The following is a 12,999-nucleotide window of genomic DNA, read 5'->3' as shown; positions in this document are numbered from 1 at the left end:
GGAGAGTGGGCCCTGCAGTGCGGAGGGGAGAGTGGGCCCTGCAGTGCGGAGGGGAGAGTGGGCCCTGCAGTGCGGAGGGGAGAGTGGGCCCTGCAGTGCGGAGGGTAGAGTGGGCCCTGCAGTGCGGAGGGGAGTGTGGGCCCTGCAATGGGGAGGGGAGTGTGGGCCCTGCAGTGTGGAGGGGAGAGTGGGCCCTGCAGTGTGGAGGGGAGAGTGGGCCCTGCAATGGGGAGGGGAGTGTGAGCCCTGCAGTGCAGAGGGGAGAGTGAACCCTGAAGTGCGGAGGGGAGAGTGAGCCTTGCAGTGTGGAGGAGAGATTGGGCCCTGCATTGGGGAGGGGAGGGGAGGGGAGTGTGGGCCCTGCAGTGGGGAGGGGAGAGGGTGCCCTGCAGTGGGGAGGGGAGAGTGGGCCCTGCAGTGGGGAGGGGAGAGTGGGCCCTGCAGTGCGGAGGGGAGAGTGGGCCCCGCAGTGCGGAGGGGCGAGTGGGCCCCGCAGTGCGGAGGGGAGAGTGGGCCCCGCAGTGCGGAGTGGACAGTGGGCCCTGCAGTGCGGAGGGGAGAGTGGGCCCTGCAGTGCGGAGGGGAGAGTGGGCCCTGCAGTGCGGAGGGGAGAGTGGGCCCTGCAGTGCGGAGGGGAGAGTGGGCCCTGCAGTGCGGAGGGGAGTGTGGGCCCTGCAGTGCGGAGGGGAGTGTGGGCCCTGCAATGGCGAGGGGAGTGTGGGCCCTGCAGTGGGGAGGGGAGTGTGGGCCCTGCAGTGGGGAGGGGAGTGTGGGCCCTGCAGTGGGGAAGGGAGTGTGGGCCCTGCAGTGGGGAGGGGAGAGTGGGCCCTGCAGTGGGGAGGGAAGTGTGGGCCCTGCAGTGGGGAGAGGAGTGTGGGCCCTGCAGTGTTGAGGGGAGTGTGGGCCCTGCAGTGTGGAGGGGAGTGTGGGCCCTGCAGTGTGGAGGGGAGTGTGGGCCCTGCAGTGTGGAGGGGAGTGTGGGCCCTGCAGTGTGGAGGGGAGTGTGGGCCCTGCAGTGTGGAGGGGAGTGTGGGCCCTGCAGTGTGGAGGGGAGTGTGGGCCCTGCAGTGTGGAGGGGAGTGTGGGCCCTGCAGTGTGGAGGGGAGTGTGGGCCCTGCAGTGCGGAGGGGAGTGTGGGCCCTGCAGTGCGGAGGGGAGTGTGGGCCCTGCAGTGCGGAGGGGAGAGTGGGCCCTGCAGTGCGGAGGGGAGAGTGAGCCCTGCAGTGAGAGTGGAGAGTGATCCCAGCAATGGGGAGGGGAGAGTGGGCCCTGCAGAGTGGAGGGGAGTGTGAGCCCTGCAGTGTGGAGGGGAGTGTGGGCCCTGCAGTGTGGAGGGGAGTGTGGGCCCTGCAGTGTGGAGGGGAGTGTGGGCCCTGCAGTGTGGAGGGGAGTGTGGGCCCTGCAGTGTGGAGGGGAGTGTGGGCCCTGCAGTGTGGAGGGGAGTGTGGGCCCTGCAGTGTGGAGGGGAGTGTGGGCCCTGCAGTGTGGAGGGGAGTGTGGGCCCTGCAGTGTGGAGGGGAGTGTGGGCCCTGCAGTGTGGAGGGGAGTGTGGGCCCTGCAGTGCGGAGGGGAGAGTGGGCCCTGCAGTGCGGAGGGGAGTGTGGGCCCTGCAGTGCGGAGGGGAGAGTGGGCCCTGCAGTGCGGAGGGGAGAGTGAGACCTGCAATGGGGAGGGGAGAGTGAGCCCTTCAGTGTGGAGGGGAGAGTGAGCCCTACAATGGGGAGGGGAGAGTGAGCCCTGCAATGGGGAGTGGAGTGCGGGCCCTGCGCTGGGGAGTGGAGTGCGGGCCCTGCGCTGGGGAGTGGAGTGCGGGCCCTGCGCTGGGGAGTGGAGTGCGGGCCCTGCGCTGGGGAGTGGAGTGCGGGCCCTGCGCTGGGGAGTGGAGTGCGGGCCCTGCGCTGGGGAGTGGAGTGCGGGCCCTGCGCTGGGGAGTGGAGTGCGGGCCCTGCGCTGGGGAGTGGAGTGCGGGCCCTGCGCTGGGGAGTGGAGTGCGGGCCCTGCGCTGGGGAGTGGAGTGCGGGCCCTGCGCTGGGGAGTGGAGTGCGGGCCCTGCGCTGGGGAGTGGAGTGCGGGCCCTGCGCTGGGGAGTGGAGTGCGGGCCCTGCGCTGGGGAGTGGAGTGCGGGCCCTGCGCTGGGGAGTGGAGTGCGGGCCCTGCGCTGGGGAGTGGAGTGCGGGCCCTGCGCTGGGGAGTGGAGTGCGGGCCCTGCGCTGGGGAGTGGAGTGCGGGCCCTGCGCTGGGGAGTGGAGTGCGGGCCCTGCGCTGGGGAGTGGAGTGCGGGCCCTGCGCTGGGGAGTGGAGTGCGGGCCCTGCGCTGGGGAGTGGAGTGCGGGCCCTGCGCTGGGGAGTGGAGTGCGGGCCCTGCGCTGGGGAGTGGAGTGCGGGCCCTGCGCTGGGGAGTGGAGTGCGGGCCCTGCGCTGGGGAGTGGAGTGCGGGCCCTGCGCTGGGGAGTGGAGTGCGGGCCCTGCGCTGGGGAGTGGAGTGCGGGCCCTGCGCTGGGGAGTGGAGTGCGGGCCCTGCGCTGGGGAGTGGAGTGCGGGCCCGGCGCTGGGGAGGGGAGTGCGGGCCCGGCGCTGGGGAGGGGAGTGCGGGCCCGGCGCTGGGGAGGGGAGTGCGGGCCCTGCGCTGGGGAGTGGAGTGCGGGCCCTGCGGCGCGGAGGGGAGTGCGGGCCCTGCGGCGCGGAGGGGAGTGCGGGCCCTGCGGCGCGGAGGGGAGTGCGGGCCCTGCGGCGCGGAGGGGAGTGCGGGCCCTGCGGCGCGGAGGGGAGTGCGGGCCCTGCGGCGCGGAGGGGAGTGCGGGCCCTGCGGCGCGGAGGGGAGTGCGGGCCCTGCGGCGCGGAGGGGAGTGCGGGCCCTGCGGCGCGGAGGGGAGTGCGGGCCCTGCGGCGCGGAGGGGAGTGCGGGCCCTGCGGCGCGGAGGGGAGTGCGGGCCCTGCGGCGCGGAGGGGAGTGCGGGCCCTGCGGCGCGGAGGGGAGTGCGGGCCCTGCGGCGCGGAGGGGAGTGCGGGCCCTGCGGCGCGGAGGGGAGTGCGGGCCCTGCGGCGCGGAGGGGAGTGCGGGCCCTGCGGCGCGGAGGGGAGTGCGGGCCCTGCGGCGCGGAGGGGAGTGCGGGCCCTGCGGCGCGGAGGGGAGTGCGGGCCCTGCGGCGCGGAGGGGAGTGCGGGCCCTGCGGCGCGGAGGGGAGTGCGGGCCCTGCGGCGCGGAGGGGAGTGCGGGCCCTGCGGCGCGGAGGGGAGTGCGGGCCCTGCGGCGCGGAGGGGAGTGCGGGCCCTGCGGCGCGGAGGGGAGTGCGGGCCCTGCGGCGCGGAGGGGAGTGCGGGCCCTGCGGCGCGGAGGGGAGTGCGGGCCCTGCGGCGCGGAGGGGAGTGCGGGCCCTGCGGCGCGGAGGGGAGTGCGGGCCCTGCGGCGCGGAGGGGAGTGCGGGCCCTGCGGCGCGGAGGGGAGTGCGGGCCCTGCGGCGCGGAGGGGAGTGCGGGCCCTGCGGCGCGGAGGGGAGTGCGGGCCCTGCGGCGCGGAGGGGAGTGCGGGCCCTGCGGCGCGGAGGGGAGTTCGGGCCCTGCGGCGCGGAGGGGAGTGCGGGCCCTGCGGCGCGGAGGGGAGAGCGGGCCCTGCGGCGCGGAGGGGAGAGCGAGCCCTGCAGCGGGGAGGAGAGAGCGTGCCCTGCAGCGGTGAGGGGAGAGCGGGCCCTGCAGTGTGGAGGGGAGTGTGGGCCCTGCAGTTTGGAGGGGAGTGTGGGCCCTGCAGTGCGGAGGGGAGTGTGGGCCCTGCAGTGCGGAGGGGAGTGTTGGCCCTGCAGTGCGGAGGGGAGAGTGGGCCCTGCAGTGCGGAGGGGAGTGTTGGCCCTGCAGTGCGGAGGGGAGAGTGGGCCCTGCAGTGCGGAGGGGAGTGTTGGCCCTGCAGTGCGGAGGGGAGAGTGGGCCCTGCAGTGCGGAGGGGAGTGTGGGCCCTGCAGTGCGGAGGGGAGAGTGGGCCCTGCAGTGCGGAGGGGAGAGTGAGCCCTGAAAAGGCGAGGGGAGAGCGAGCCCTGCGCTGGGGAGGGGAGAGTGTGTCCTGCAGTGCGGAGGGGAGAGCGAGCCATGAAATGGGGAGGGGAGAGTGAGCCCTTCAGTGTGGAGGGGAGAGTGAGCCCTACAATGGGGAGGGGAGAGTGAGCCCTGCAATGGGGAGGGGAGAGTGAGCCATGAAATGGGGAGGGGAGAGTGGGCCCTGCAGTGTGGAGGGGAGAGTGAGCCCTACAATGGGGAGGGGAGAGTGAGCCCTGCAATGGGGAGGGGAGAGTGAGCCATGAAATGGGGAGGGGAGAGTGGGCCCTGCAGTGTGGAGGGGAGAGTGAGCCCTACAATGGGGAGGGGAGAGTGAGCCCTGCAATGGGGAGGGGAGAGTGAGCCCTGCAATGGGGATAGGAGAGTGGGCCCTGCGCTGGGGAGTGGAGAGTGGGCCCTGCGCTGGGGAGTGGAGTGCGGGCCCTGCGCTGGGGAGTGGAGTGCGGGCCCTGCGCTGGGGAGTGGAGTGCGGGCCCTGCGCTGGGGAGTGGAGTGCGGGCCCTGCGCTGGGGAGTGGAGTGCGGGCCCTGCGCTGGGGAGTGGAGTGCGGGCCCTGCGCTGGGGAGTGGAGTGCGGGCCCTGCGCTGGGGAGTGGAGTGCGGGCCCTGCGCTGGGGAGTGGAGTGCGGGCCCTGCGCTGGGGAGTGGAGTGCGGGCCCTGCGCTGGGGAGTGGAGTGCGGGCCCTGCGCTGGGGAGTGGAGTGCGGGCCCTGCGCTGGGGAGTGGAGTGCGGGCCCTGCGCTGGGGAGTGGAGTGCGGGCCCTGCGGCGCGGAGGGGAGAGCGGGCCCTGCGGCGCGGAGGGGAGAGCGGGCCCTGCGGCGCGGAGGGGAGAGCGGGCCCTGCGGCGCGGAGGGGAGAGCGGGCCCTGCGGCGCGGAGGGGAGAGCGGGCCCTGCAGTGCGGAGGGGAGAGCGGGCCCTGCAATGGGGAGGGGAGAGTGGGCCCAAATGGAGGGGAGAGTGGACAATGCATCGCAGAAGAGAGAATGGGCCCAGCTATTCAAGCTGGCAGCACCGGCGTGGTACAGCCCATCTACTCCAGGCAGGCCACATTCTTTTCATCTCTTTCTCTCTTTATCACCCTTTTTTCTTTATCTTGTTTTCTTCATCTTCCTGACATTGCAGGGCGGCTGGAGCTGTATGGTGCTGACCGGAGTGTGCGCTCCTGGCTGTGGTAGGCCCAGAGTGGGGACATTGCAGTGACCTTGCATAGGTCCTGGAGCCATTTTTGGGACCCCAGTCAATGAAGATGAACTCTATTTAGAAACTTTCTTTTTATGCTTTTGACCCACAAAATGGTGCCAGAGTGTGGTGACAGAACACTTTTTACTGTATCTCCCTAGATATGTGTGACAATGAATCATAAATGATTCATTCATTCATTCAAAAAACCAAGACAAAGCCCACCGAGGAGACGTAGAAGAGTGACCATCTTTTTGAGTGATATGCTCATAGTTTGGAAACAGACTAATGTGGTCCTGATAGTTTGAACAGGTTGGCACTGTGACTGTGGACTCAATAGCAATCCATAATGAATAATAAATTAATTAACTAATTATGGATCATCTTGCTAAACGATGACACCTAATTGTTGTTACGTTGAGTTTTTTTCTATTGTTATTTTGTTTAATCTCAAAACTTTATTTATCTTTCTTCGATCTAAGCCACTTTCTCATGCCTGCAAGCTATCCAACTGGTGAAGAAGACCAAATTTGTTTTGTGTAGAATAACATGAAGTCTGAAGCACAGAAGGGCATTTACTTAACTGGCTCATGCTGTATTAACACTCCATCGTCATTTCCTCCTGTCAACAAAGTCTCTGTTCCTTTTCCAAAACTGCCCCTTGTGGGATTGCACTCATACTCCACCACAATTCAGTAAAGAAGTTTCTACTGAATTTGCCACTGGATTTATTTGGAAATATCAGCATGCTCGGAGTGTTCTCCCCAAAACAATGCGTTATCATTAACCACAAACTTTCACTGTCAGATTTTTTTCACAATTATGACACAAACCATCAATCATCTTGGAAAATAGATGTCCATTTCATAGAATCCCCAAAGTGTGGAAACAGGCCATTTGGCCCAACAAGTCCACACCAACCCTCTAAAGAGGATCCCACCCAGACAAATCCCCCTATCCCATATTTCCCGTGGCAAATGCACTTAAGCTACGCATCCTGAACACTATGGGCAATTTAGCATGGCCAATTCACCTCACTTGCATATCTTTGGATCTTGGGAGGAAACCCATGCAGACACAGGGAGAATGTGCAAACTCCACACAGACAGTCATCTAAGGCTGGAATTGAATCTGGGTCCCTGGCACTGTGAGGTAGCCCTGCCAACCACTGAGCCACTGTGCCACCCTTTCTAAATTTAAAATTCCTTACACTTTTCTGAGATTAGAAATTAGAAAGCGTGATGCAGATGTATTCTGATGTAAATCTGGCCAATGAATGACTAGTATTTTATACTATTGCAGAGAAGAAAGAGCTACGGTAGTTGTGTGCATACCCACTATTACAGCATTTCCCACAGGGTAGAGGTAATGTTAGTTTGAACTGTTGAATTCTCTGCTTAACTTGAAAACATTAACATTGAAGCATTACTTACTTCCAATTATTTGGAACTCATTTACATGACTGAATGTGCAAATAACATTGGAGTAACTTTTAAAACCATTTTGGATCTAAAATGGAGGTTGAATATCTAATCTCATGCCTGAGTGGGAAATGCCAACAGGATTAGACAGGTTTGTGGTGGGAGCATGTTCTTGGTGATGGGGGAGTCCAGACCAGTCTAAGGATATACAGTAGGCCATTTAGGACTGAGATTCAGAGAAATGTCTTCACTCGGAGAGTGGTGAGCCTGTGGAATTCTCTGTCACAGAAAAAGCAGGCAAGACCAAAACATTGAATGTTTTCAGGAGTAAATCGGATGTAGCATTTACAGTAAAATGGATCAAAGGATATGGGGGAATAACGGGAAGAAGCTTTTGAGTTTAATGATATGAACATATGAAATGGTGGGGCAGTATTAAAGGGTTGAAGGGCCTACTCCTGTACTATATTTATAGTTTTCCAGTTGAATTAGACCAGCAATAACTATATTAGTACAGTTATACTGACATTAAAACAGTTACATCTGCATTAGAATAATATCTTCAAAGTACAATTATGTCTGGATTAGTGCCATTATTGTAATATCGCCTATAATATCAGTGCAATTATATATGAATTTAAATGTTGCTGCAAGTGGGCATATTTTGTTGAAGTTTCCATCCTCCCCTTTTGTGGATAGATCTTTATTTACCAACTTAAAGAGGAACAACATTTATACTATATGAGAGTGCCAATCAGTTGGAGAAAAGCCTCTGGTTGGTAAATGCATTCCATGATGAATATGCTAGTTAATTAGTTCTTTGGAACAGAATTCGACATGTTCACAACCTTTTGAATGAAGAAATGTTTCCTCATTTCTCCAAAACCCCTTAGACAGCATCTTCCAAACCCACAGCCACTTCCATCTAGAGGGACAAGGGCAGCACGAAACATCACCCCCTGCAAGTTCTCCTTCAAGCCACTCATCATCCTGACTTGGAAACACACCATCATTCTTTCACTGTCAATGGGTCAAAATCCTGGAATTCCCTCCCTGATGGTATTGTGGGTCTTACCAACAGAACATGGCCTGTAGTGGTTCAAGAAGGCAGCTTACCACCACCATATCAAGGACAACCAGAAATGGCTGCAATCAGCCAGCAGAATCCAGGTCCCAGGACCAATGAGTGAATTAAAAAAGGTCCTAAGTGTCTGTCCCACACCATGAGACAATGACCCCTGGTTCCATATTCCTCAGCCAGGGAAAACATCCTCCCTGAATTAGGTTTGTCTAATCCTAGACAAGTACACCACCACCAACACCAACTTCATTCTGTGCCAAAGATGTCAATGCTGGTGTTCCCCAACTGGGACCTTGGATGAAGCAGAAATCCACTACCTACTGAAGACCAGGCATGCAGCATTCAAGTTGGACAACCCAGGCCTATACAGAAAGTGACCTCCACAGAACCACCAGAGATGTGAAGAGGCAGTACTGAACCAAGTTAGAGTTCCAAACCAACCATATGGACACCCACTGCCTGTGGCAAGGCCTAGACAACAGAATGGGATACAAAATGAAGCAGAGCAAGATAGCAAATAAAAAAACACATCTCTCCCTGATGTGCCCAATAATGTGCTCAGTTCAAGCAGAATGCCAGCGATGCAGGGTCACCTGCCCCAACAGTCCCAGATGAACCAGATCCCACTGTCACTGCTGAAGATGTCAGATCAGTCTGCCTGAGAGTCAATCCAAGGAAAGCAATGGGCCTGGACAGAGTCCCCAGTCATGCAGTTAGATCCTGTGTGGTTCAGCTGGTGGAGGTACTCACTGACATCTTCAACTTTTCCCTCCTATACGTCCCTAATTGCTTCAAGATGACCACCGTCACCACATTACCAAAGAAAGCACATGCAACATGCCTTAAATGTTGCCCAGTGGCTCTGACTTCCATAATCATGAAGTCCTTTGAGAGGTTGGTCATGGCCCACATCAACTCTAGCCTCCCAGCCTGCCTCAATCCCATGCAATTTGCCAACCGACATAACAGGACCACAGGGACGCCATTTCGCTAGCCCTGCATTCATCCCTAGAATGTCTGGACAATAAAGACACCTATGTCAGACTCTTACTCATTGACTACAGCTCCACCTTCAACACCATAATCTCTTCCAGACTAAGATCAAAACCCTGAGACCTAGGTTCCTTGGAGTGATGATAACTGACATTCTGTGCTGGACTTCCTGCGTAGATGTGAAGGTCAAGAAGGCACAACAACACTTCTTCTGCAACCGGATCCTCGGCTTCCTGACACAGAGACTGCAATCATTGAAGATAGGCAACTGCACCTCCTCCATGACAACCCTCAATACTGGAGCCCTCCAAGGTTGCGTTCTCAGCCTCCTACTGTACTTCCTGTACACCCGCGGCTGTGTAGCCAAATTCTGAATGAACACCATCTACAAGTTTGCTGACAACACTAGCGTGGTAGGATGGATGTCAAACAATGATGAGTCGGAATACAGAAAGGAGATAGAAGGCTTGGTGTCAATGCAATGATAACAACCTCTCTCAAAGTCAGCAAAGCAAAAAAGCTGATCATTGCATTCAGTAACAAAAGAGGAGAACGCAATCCCATCTACATCAACAGAGCAGAGGTTGAGATAGTTGAAAGCATCAAGTTCCTTGGAGTGATGATAACTGACATTCTGTGCTGGACTTCCTGCGTAGATGTGACGGTCAAGAAGGCACAACAACACTTCTTCTTCCTCAGGTGGCTGAGGAAATTCAGCATGTCCATAAAGACCCTCACCAACTTCTACAGATGCACAGTAGAAAGCTTACAAGCCAGGTACATAATGGCCTGTTTAGCAACTGCTTTGCCCAGGACCATAAGAAACTACAGAAAGTTCTGACCACAGCCCAGACCATCACTGAAGCCAACCTTCTGTCCATGGACTCCCATTTGCTTTTCTCATGGCCATGGAAGGTTACCAAAGGCTGGAAGAGCACAGCAAGTTAGGCAGCATCAGGTGGTGGAGAAGTCGATGTTTCAGGTGTAAATCTTCTTCAGGACTGGAGTGGGTATGGGGGGAGCTGCAGATAAGAGTGGGGGGGGGGGCAGGGTGGTGAAGTGGGGACAAGTGAAGACAGGTACAGGATATGACCTGATTGGTCAATGGGAGGAATGAATCCGGTTGGTAGCAGGGAGCAGTGGCAGTGAGGGGAAGGAGCTGGGAAGGGAGTCGGGGATGGGGAGGGAGGTTATTTGAAATTGGAGAACTCAATGTTGAGTCCTCTGGGCTGTAGACTGTCCAGGCGGAAGATGAGGTGTTGATCCTCCAATTTGTGCCAATTGTACCACCCTAGGATCACCTGATGCAGTAAACTAGGTTGGAGGAGAGGCAGGTGAACCTGTGTCTCACCTGGAAGGACTGACTGGGGTCCTGGATGGAGGTGAAGGGGGGGGGTGGAGGGTGATGTATTGGCAGGTTTTACATCTTTTCTGGTTGCAGGGGGAGATATCTGAGAGTTTGGGGGGGTTGATGGAGAGAGAGGTGCAAATCAAGGAATGTCGAAGAGAATGGTTCTTGCGGAAAGCAGAGGGGGTGGGGAGGGGAAAATGTTCTTGGTGGTGGGGTCCAGTTGGAGTTGGGGCAACTGTTTAAGGATAATCATTGGATGTGGAGACTGGTAGGGTGGTAGGTGAGCACCAGGGGAACTCTGTCTTTATTGCGTTGGGAGGAGGGGGTTAGAGCAGTGGAACAGGGAATAGAGGTCAGCAAAACAAAAAAACTGATCATTGCATTCAGAAACAAATGGAGGTGGTGTGGTGGAGGGGTGTCTGGGTGGCCGGGGTGGAAAAGCACCTTGTTCGAAATAGGTGGATATCTAGGAAGCTCGCAAGTGGAATGTCCCCTTGTCCAAGCAGATGCAGCAGAGGCAGAGGATTTGGGAGAATGGGATGCAGTTCTTGCAGGATACTGGGTGGGAGGAGGTGTAGTCCAGATGGTTATGGGAGTCTGTCGGTTTGTAGCAAACGTCCGTCTGTAGAGACTGTCACCGGAGATGGAATTGTGATTTCAAGAAGGGGGAGGGAGGTGTCGGAGTGAATTTGAGGGCAGGGTGGACGTTGTGGGCAAAGTCGATGAACTGCTCCAGTTCAGCCTGTGTGTAGGACGCTGCATCAATGCAGTCATCGATGTAACAGCGTATTCTCCCAATTCCTCTGCTTCCACCAGAACTCCATTCCATTCTCCCAATTCTTTCGCCTGTGCCACATCTGCTCGGGCGAGGAGACATTCCACTCGCAAACTTCCCAGTGTTAGGGAAATTAATGAGGTTAAAGACTGACAAATCCCCAGGGCTTGAAAATCTACATTTCAGAGTACTAAAGGAAGTGGCCCGAGAAATATTGGATGCTTTGGTGGTCCCCATCCACTATTTAAAAAAGGGAAGGGTAGGTAAAGATTACAGATAATGACCGGACTACAGACCAAAACTCTGCACATTTATTTTTTCCCAAAGTTTTTTCTGACTTCACGTTTGCTTCTTACCTTTATGTCTTTTGTTTGGATCCTTCTTTCACCATCCTCCCTATCCCTGGTCAGGTTCTGGTCTCCCTTTCATTCTCATCTATTACTCGTACTATTCTAATTTGTACAATTATATCAAAATTAATACAGTAATACCGGCATTATTACAAGTATAAATGTATTAATTCCTCTATTGTCGATTGTTTAGACCAACACAGTTTACCTTGAAGTGAGAAGTTTATGAATTTCAATCCTCTGTCAGAATATAAATGAAGCTGATGCTCCAAAGCAACACTGAAGCAGTAGTGCGTTGTCTGATGTGATGTTAAATCAAGTCCATGGACGTGGATTCATTCTCAATCTTAGAAAATTTGCATTTCTAATTCAAAAGCTGCCAGCACTTCATGCTCCTGTTTTGTATTGCTGTGTATGACACCCATATAATAAAGTCCTTCTTTCTTCCCTTCAAGGACATTAATACCTGGGTAAAAACAATGACTGCAGATGCTGGAACCAGAGTTTAGATTAGAATAGTGCTGGAAAAGCACAGCCGTTCAGGCAGCATCCAAGGAGCAGTAAAATCGAAGTTTAGGGCAAAAGCCCTTCCTCAGGATGCTTCCTGAGGAAGGGCTTTTGCCCGAAACGTCGATTTTACTACTCCTCGGATGCTGCCTGAACTGCTGTGCTTTTCCAGCACCACTCTAATCTAAACCCCGACATCAATACCCAAACTATCATGGAGTCTGGTGAGATCACAAGTGAAAGGTGTTTAAAGCAGCATGTTAAACCTTGTAAAATTTGGGTAATTGGCAATAATTGCTGTTAACGTCTGGTTTAGTGAAGAGCACACTAGTAAAGACATCAGATGGACTACTCCCTGGATAGCTTTCTGACTGATGATATGACCCCACAGGACAGCATTCTATCAAGCTCTTCTTTAACCTTCTCCAGCAATGGGAGTGGCACCCTCCTGGGAATGTACAGGCAGATTAACTTAACATCTTAGAACATTGTAATGTAATATTCTTTCTTGAACTTACCAAGTCTCTGCAACAACTGTAGGTATCCTGTTCATTGCCTTGATGTAGAACTTTGACTACTCTTTCCTGAAGTCCTAGTTGAACATAGACATTTCCTTAAAATTAGAATTGGATTTATTGTCACAAATGAGTACAATGAAAAGTTTACAAATTGCCAATAACAGCATCATCTTAGGTATCAAGGCACCTAGGTAAAGATTCTTAAGTACAAACGTTTAGGGAAAAATATAGAAAAAAAAGAAATAAAAAGTTCAGAATAACAGTCCTTCTAACCCAGTCCCCACCGGCACCTAGCCTCCAGTCCCCACTGGGCCTTGATTCCAGACTGTACCAGGCTTCACCTCAAGGTTTTTGAGGCCAGGCGACCACTTAGGGCTGGAATTCCAAGCTGAGGCCACGATAGGCGGAAAGACTGACACACTGGCCCACCGAGAGATGACACATCAGGCTTCCAGGCAACCACCAGGCTGGGCCAGGATTCAGGGCTGTCAGACTGAGAGGCCACCACACTGAGCCAAGAGATTGCTACACCAGGCCGAGGGATTGCTACACTGGGTCCATGTTGAGACCAAGAGGTTTCATCTATGAAAGGATGCGAGTTCAAAACATCGCTGAGAGAAAAGAAGGAAAGAAATGCAAAACAGAAAAAAAGAGAAGGAAACATAAAGAAATAGATGGAGAGAATAAGCTCTGGCTGAGGATTCCTACTCAGCTGCCATCTTGGATCTTTATTCTGTTCAATGAAGATAGTCTTTAGTTCTTTAAGACATTGAAAGTCT

The 12,999-nt window shown here is 56.0% G+C and overlaps 1 long non-coding RNA gene across 1 annotated transcript in view; it reads right to left on the bottom strand.

Annotated features, from left to right (window-relative positions):
• The window catches only part of LOC148146642 (uncharacterized), a 61,814-nt gene that overhangs the window by 44,989 nt on the left and 3,826 nt on the right, over nucleotides 1-12,999 (bottom strand). The window contains exon 2 of the long non-coding RNA XR_015760639.1: nucleotides 12,221-12,294. This is a non-coding gene — a long non-coding RNA (uncharacterized LOC148146642). The remainder of the gene's footprint in view (nucleotides 1-12,220; nucleotides 12,295-12,999) is intronic.

This window comes from Chiloscyllium plagiosum, unplaced genomic scaffold, assembly GCF_037043375.1.
Source record: "Chiloscyllium plagiosum isolate Xiang-an unplaced genomic scaffold, Cpla_swu_hap1 HiC_scaffold_20, whole genome shotgun sequence".
Lineage (NCBI taxonomy): Eukaryota > Metazoa > Chordata > Chondrichthyes > Orectolobiformes > Hemiscylliidae > Chiloscyllium > Chiloscyllium plagiosum.
Note: the sequence above shows the minus strand (reverse complement) of the source record. Positions and strands in the feature narration are given on the sequence as shown.